Here is a 7216-nt window from a genome sequence, read left to right as displayed (position 1 = left end):
TAATTCCACATGTACCCTGTCTTAATTGTTAATTCCACACCTTTAGCCACCTCCCAAGTCAAGACCCTATGATCGCTCTCACCAATTAGTGGCAATGTGGTCATATTTGTTACTACCAAATCCTCAGATGTAATTACTAGGTCAAGCACTCTCTGACCCCTAGTATTTTCCATTACATGCTATCGCAGGTAGTTAACCCTTAATAACGGCATAAAATTCAATTCCTTCCTCCCGTGTGTCCTCTCCTCACTCCAATCAATATGACCATAGTTGAAATCTCCCATAATAATTACCCTCCTTCCACTCATTTCTTCTATTCGCTTGTGCATACTGTCACCACCATATTTTCCATCACCTGGTCTATAGAAGCACCCAATTGTATATTTAGTTCTGCTAGCCACAATCTCACACTAAAAGGCATCAAATGTGCTCTTTTCTTTATCCTGCAATTCCACTTCTATTCTCCTTGGCTGCAGCTCATCAGCTGTCATCAACAATATTCCTCCCCCATTTTATTCTCCCCGTCATTCCTGAACACACTATATCCATCACATTCAATCCCACTAGCTATATCATCTACAGTTAGCCATGATTCACTAATGCCAATAACCTGTGGTCTGGAAGTGCCAACCATGGCCAAAAACTCTTCCTTCTTGTTCCTAATACTCCTAGCATTAGTGTACATGAATTTAAGACCCCCATTAGCCCCATCCCTTTCGTGATGCCTTATATTAACTATCCCATTCTGATTTGTTTTGTCCTTATTCGCTCGGGCATATTATACTCATTCATACATTCAACTGGCTCCCTAAGGTCTGTATATCTACTTCCCCCTACTTAATTACTCCACTACATTCAGCAACACTTTTTCAAGTCTCCTTACACCGTATCCATTCAAATGCAAGCCATCTATCTTATATAGATCCTTTCGCCTATCGAACTCACTCCACACGTCCACAAATTCCACACCACTCGTCATACATAACCCACGCATAAAGTCATTTGCAGTTATGGCCCTCCTTTTAAACATCTCACTCTCATACCACGGCAAAAGACTAATCATCCTAACTCTCTCACTCTTTTCTTTTGCTACCTCAGACAATTCATTGAGGTCCTATCATTTCCATTTTATCTCCTTTCAAATCATTCGTACCTGCCACAACAATCATTTCTTTCACCCTTTCCTTTTGCTCTCTAATAGACTCAGTTACATCGTTTATGGTGGCACAGGTTAGTACGATTTTGCAAATCCTCTACTAACACACCTCGTACTAACGAGTCTCCATAGCACTCTCTCTCCTTCATTTTGTTTACGTTCACACTCATATGCTTATTTTTCCTATCATAGTCATGTTTGTCAGAAAATCTTAGTTGTCAGAAATATCTATTATCTGACAACTAAGAGTGTAAACCTGCCCCACGGTTTCCCTAAAATACAAGTAAAGACTAAAAGAGTTCCTCCTCTTGCTTGTTAGGTATAAAGGATGTCAGAATATTTATTTTAAAGTTGCCAATTAATTATAAAAAAAAATCAGGCGAGGCCGTTTAAATAATATATAATCGGCCTCGCGAGGCCGATTATATATTATTTAATTTTTTATATTAAAGTATTTTCTATATCAGTAAAAATATTACGAAAATATTTTGTTGATAGCATGTTTTTCCTGATTCCATTTTTAAATTTGCTCATTGTTTAAAAAGAAGCGAAAAAAAAGTGATCTGAAAATCGAGTTATCACGCCTTTTGCCAGCCTAGAAAGAAGGCAAGGTGCTAATGCACTGTTTATTTCAGGTGCATCAATTCTTGTCACCAGAAGGTGCTCAAGTATTACCGGAATTATTTTTGCAATTAAGAGTAACTCGTAAATTTGAGAAAACTAAATCATTTAGGGATTTTTCTCAAAATTCGTATTATTTATGTTAAAGCTACAACTAACAAAAACCACAAGTAGATTATAATTGGTTTCTACAATATTAAGAGCTGTATACTGCTCATGCGTGTTCTTGATTTTCCAAACGAAATTTCTACCTACGGGGTTTAAGGCAATGTGAGCACGGGAGCCGCACCCTACCTGTGTGGGAGTCGCATTTAAGTCCTGTAGTTTTTGAGTTCTTTTTTTTTTATTTGTGATAAATGACAGAGCAACGATTTTATATTGTATGTAACCTACACATATAAAAACAGCGACAAGCTAAGTACCTTTGGATAAAAGATACGCTCTGTTTATATTTGCAGTTGCTTAGGACTGCTTCAATGCAGCATCAGTCTTGCATCCCATCTGTAGGGATTGTTATATCGTGAAGTCCGACCCTCTGGCGGCATTCGCGGCCTAGGGATCGTTTACTGCACAGATTAGGCTTATATTATTTATATAATAGTTTATTTCTTTACAGGTATGTAATTAGTTAAATTACACGCGTTAATTACTATTTAAGTCACCCTGCATAAATCTTTTTGGTAATGTGTTTGTTTTTATTCATGTTTGATTAAAGATGTTAGCTCCTAGTATATTTGACAGCCAAGCAAGCAAAATGGCGCTTTTTTGTTTTAAAAAAAAAACTACATTTATTAAATTTTTTTAACAAATTGTTACGTTGGTTCATATTTTCGCATGGATTTTCTTAAAAGTTATATTATAAGAGGATGAACATTACTTTCTTTAACTAAATTGAATGTTATGCTGGGATCTAATTAATCACTATGGCCATACAAGTTGCGTGTCAGTTTTATTTTTATTTTTTTTTATTTTGTGAATTAAGTAATGTCATAAATACGCATACGAGCTGGTGACAGTGTTCTTCGAAATTATAAAAACATTTCTGACTTCTATGATTTGTAATGTCCCAAGCAAAATGATGCAGGACTAGACAAAATTAGAGTTGCTTTAATTCTCCATTGCTAGGGCTTTTTTTACAAAGCAAAAACATTAAGAGGAGATTATGTGGAAATTATTTATCCGTCAAGTATGTTATTTTGCATTTAGGACCTAAACCACTGTTTCAGTTTACTGCAGTCAGATATTAACCCGAAATCTTGGCAACTGGGGTCCAGGCATGACCTGTCCAAGTCAAAATTTTATATATAATATATATAATATAATATCACACTTAAAGTACATCAGCGGTGTTTGCATGTGAGGATATACTTTTGTAATATATTGTCATTGGTAAGGAATTTAATTAAATAATAATAATAGTAATAAAAGCCTATAACATCTACAGGAAATGCCATATATTATTTACTGCGAGGGACTTCCAGATTTTCTCCTAACTTATTGTTCTATTTTCTTTATTTTTCTCTCTCTCTCTCTCTCTCTCTCTCTATATATATATATATATATATATATATTATAAACAGACAACAATACTATTGTTAATGAATTTAATAATTATTGCTTCATCCTGGGACAGAAGAAAGTGTCATGTAAGCACAGTTTGTGAATCACAGAATGATGTATCTCCAATTGCAGTTTCAAATAACATACCTGTCATATACAATAGCATACAAGTAAATGAAATAGAAAAAACATCCCATAAAATTTTTATGAACAATTTGACATGTGCAAAAAGCCATACATGGACTTTTGTTTACATTATAACATGAAATACAAATCATAGTTGTTGCATATGTAATCTGTGGATTGATTGCATGATTGGTTTTGGAAGTTTTGACTAGATACTGTGTATTACCTCACCACTGTTATTTTTCTTTGTCACCAGAAGGTGCCCAAGTATTACCAGAATTATTTTTGCAATAGTTAATGTATCTTGTAAATTTGAGAAAACTAAATCATTTAGGGATTTATCTCAAAATTCGTATTATCTATGTTAAAGCTACAATAATAGGGAGAAGTTTGAAGAGTTTCATACTGCTTATTGGCCAGACAACATCTCACTGATCTCATCTGATAATCTTAGTTCATAAGGCTGTTTGTATTTAATATAAACTACAAATAACATCTCAGCAGACAAATATTTATAAATTTCATACATGTTATGATGGGGCAACATTCCAAGTACAGAGCCTTGTGGTACATCACTGATCAATTGCCTTTTTCTTGAATTCTGCTCCACCATATACTACTCTTTAATACTTATCCAGGCCACCATCTTCATATTCATCTCCATTTTTCAGTTTTTTTAAGATTTCTGTTGTAGAATTTCATTTGCCCTACATGAAAATCTCTTATAATGATGATGATTTGTGGTTTTAATAGTGCAAGGACAGCAAAGATCATACTGTGCCATATCAAAGATTATATCAGTATACAAGGTAAGACAGTCACAAACATTCATGCCCACAACAGGATGTGAACCCACACCTGACACCTGTTGATTGGAGAGTGGGTACATTAACTATTCGGTTAACCAGCACAAGTATCTGTCCCTTTCATGTCAAAAACACAAATTGTCAACATAGAAGATGGCATTGGTTGCACAAACTTCTTTGACAGCCATTACATATTTAGCAGTCATGTGCTTGCACATAACTGACTGATGACAAATTTCACATGAAATTTGTCAGTTGAATTTTTTTATATTTGTACACACACACCAACAATTCCATAAAATAAATTTATCATAAGACATATAGCACTTAGCAAGATATCTTCAAACAAATAAAATCCTGGAGATGTATTTATTAGAAATAAATCATTCTGTTCTGGTATTCCATTTCACATTATCCATTTAAAAACATTATTATTATTATTATTTGACACCTCCAGGGAGTCCAAAGACTCATCGAGGAAGAGTGTGCCAACAACATCGAACGATTGGGCCCCTTCCTGCGCTCTAATTTACTTAACTGAGCCATTAGTAGCAGAGACTCTACTAATCGACCAACCTTTGCCGGCAATATGTAAGCCAATGTGCAGAACTAGGCTCTGTACTTGGAATGCATTTGTGAAACTACATACGATAAAATGATTGCAGGCTCTGACATGATGGTAATGGAGAGTTCTGTCTTTTAGTAAATATCCATATGTTTTCACATTGGATACCTTGAGCACATGGAAGCACCAGTAACTGTCTCTTCAAAAAATAACGGTTCTTCATTATGCCTGGATGACAAACCATGCTAAGCTGCAAGTTTTGAAAAATTATTGCTCTCTCTCTCTACATGAATGTTTCGATTTTCATGTATAAAAAAAAGGGGACCAATATACACAGTTATGTTAACCCATTCAGCTTAAATGTCACCTAATCTGACCAAATAGTATCCACAAACTGCATCCTTGTATCTTTGCTTTCAACTATTCACATGTTCTCTGTTTGCTTTTGCCTGCAATCACTTCATGTAAACAGTTAAGCCACCTAATATTTGTACTTAACAGTTTTGAAAATGGAGACTCTTTTTCTGCATATCACCTTACATAATTTTGAAGAGATAATGTGAGATGGAACACCAAAGCAGAAACTTTTTTTTTTTCTCTCTAATGAATATGTCTTCCAGATTTTTACTTGAATATATCTTGCAGAGTGCCTACATCTCATGATAAATTTATTGTGAATTCTTGAAATTGTTCTTGATGGTGGTTTTGTTGAAAATTCATATTTTCACTGTTCTTTGCACTTCGCACACATTTTTTTTGGTAGCACTGAAAAATATTTTGCATTATTTGAGCTTCATGTATCCAGTATTTCAGTAACATATAATTAATACTGGCATTACATTATTCTTGTTGAGAGGCTTATACGCTGGTTAAACACCCTTGGCCAACTTCTTTATGGAGACTTTTGAAGAGAAAGCCTTAAACTCAGCCCCACAAAAACCTACCATATGGCTTCGCTACGTTGATGATGTGTTTGCTATTTGGCCACATGGTCCAGATTCACTCCTCTCCTCTCCTCACACCAACACCCTAGAATCAAGTTCACCCTGGAAAAAGAGGCAAACAATAACCTCCTCTTCCTGGACACACTAGTCACCCGCCAACCTGATGGAACCTTGGTTTTCTCAGTTTATAGAAAACCCACCCATACAGGCAGATACATTCACCAACAATCCCATCATCCCCCCCCCCCCCCACAACAATATGGAGTTATTAAGACACTATTCAACAGGGCAAAAATAATCTGTTCAAAGGATCAAGCCCTAACCACTGAACTAAATCACATCCGTGACACTTTCTCAGCCAATGGCTACCCCCCCCCCCCAAAAAAAAAAAAAAAAATCCAGAAAATACTTAACCCAGTTATCCACAACCCACCCCCCTCCCCTTCACAAAAAAGATTACTCTAAATCCATCGCCATTTCCTACATCCGAGGTATCTCAGAAAAAATTAACAAAATCTTAAGAAAACATGACTTAACCACTTGTTATAGACCACATAGAAAATTGGCATCCCTTATCCGCTCCACTAAAGACCAACCACTTCCCCTAGACCTATCTGGTGTATACCAGGTCCCTTGCAGCTGTAAATTGTTTTACTTTGGCCAAGCAGGCAGGACAGCAAATATCAGAATCTCAGAACACAAGGATTACATCCGATTTCACCAGTACAGCCACTCTGGGCTTGCAGACCATGCTCTGGATACTCGCCACAGAATAAGATGGAAGAAAGCCACAGTCATACACTGCAGCAAGTTCAAATATGAAAGACTGTTCATGGAATCAGCCTCAGCCCTTAGGAACATGCCAAACCTCAACAAATTTGGATGCATGAGACTGCCCCAAATTTGGGAAACATTTATCAGAAGAACTTCAGCCCAAAGCCAAGAACCACCAATATAGCCTGCCAGGGGGCACCATCAGGACTTTAGGAAAACGTTAGCTTCCTAGCTTCAGTTCTCATTTGCTGTTATGTAGTACTTGTGTGCGCGTGTCTTTGTATTAAATTCCCAAGAAGATGGCAACGTGACGTTTGCTGAAATATCGGAAAGTATATATTAAAGTTTATTTAATTTATATTTCTAGTATACGCTGTCAATTTTATAAATATTAGTTATCAATACTGGCATTACAGTTATCATTTTGCTTTTCTCTAGCAATGAGTAATGCCAATATTAAGTATATATTACTGAAATTGTATTGCACCATAACTAGATGTTTTGAAAAACATTTGGAAGCAGCAGTATATCTTATATATGAGAAACCAAGTGGAGGGAGTTTGCAAGAGAGGAATCATCAGTAAAGAAGATTGTCTTCTTCTAGATTGTATCAAGCATTCTTAGGATTTAGTGCTCCATCTGAAATGTGAGAACAGTATTCTAA

The 7216-nt window shown here is 35.8% G+C and overlaps 1 protein-coding gene across 1 annotated transcript in view; it reads left to right on the top strand.

Moving 5' to 3' along the window:
* The first annotated feature begins 2049 nt into the window (after positions 1-2049).
* LOC150107781 (guanine nucleotide-binding protein G(I)/G(S)/G(T) subunit beta-1) overlaps positions 2050-7216 on the top strand; it is a 139462-nt gene continuing 134295 nt past the window's right edge. Inside the window, exon 1 of the mRNA XM_090392045.1 lies at positions 2050-2393. The gene's annotated coding sequence lies outside the window, so the exon portion shown is untranslated. The remainder of the gene's footprint in view (positions 2394-7216) is intronic.

This window comes from Typopeltis vanoorti, chromosome 4, assembly GCF_054136105.1.
Source record: "Typopeltis vanoorti isolate ZY-2024b chromosome 4, IOZ_Tvanoo_1.0, whole genome shotgun sequence".
Classification (NCBI taxonomy): domain Eukaryota; kingdom Metazoa; phylum Arthropoda; class Arachnida; order Uropygi; family Thelyphonidae; genus Typopeltis; species Typopeltis vanoorti.
Note: the sequence above shows the minus strand (reverse complement) of the source record. Positions and strands in the feature narration are given on the sequence as shown.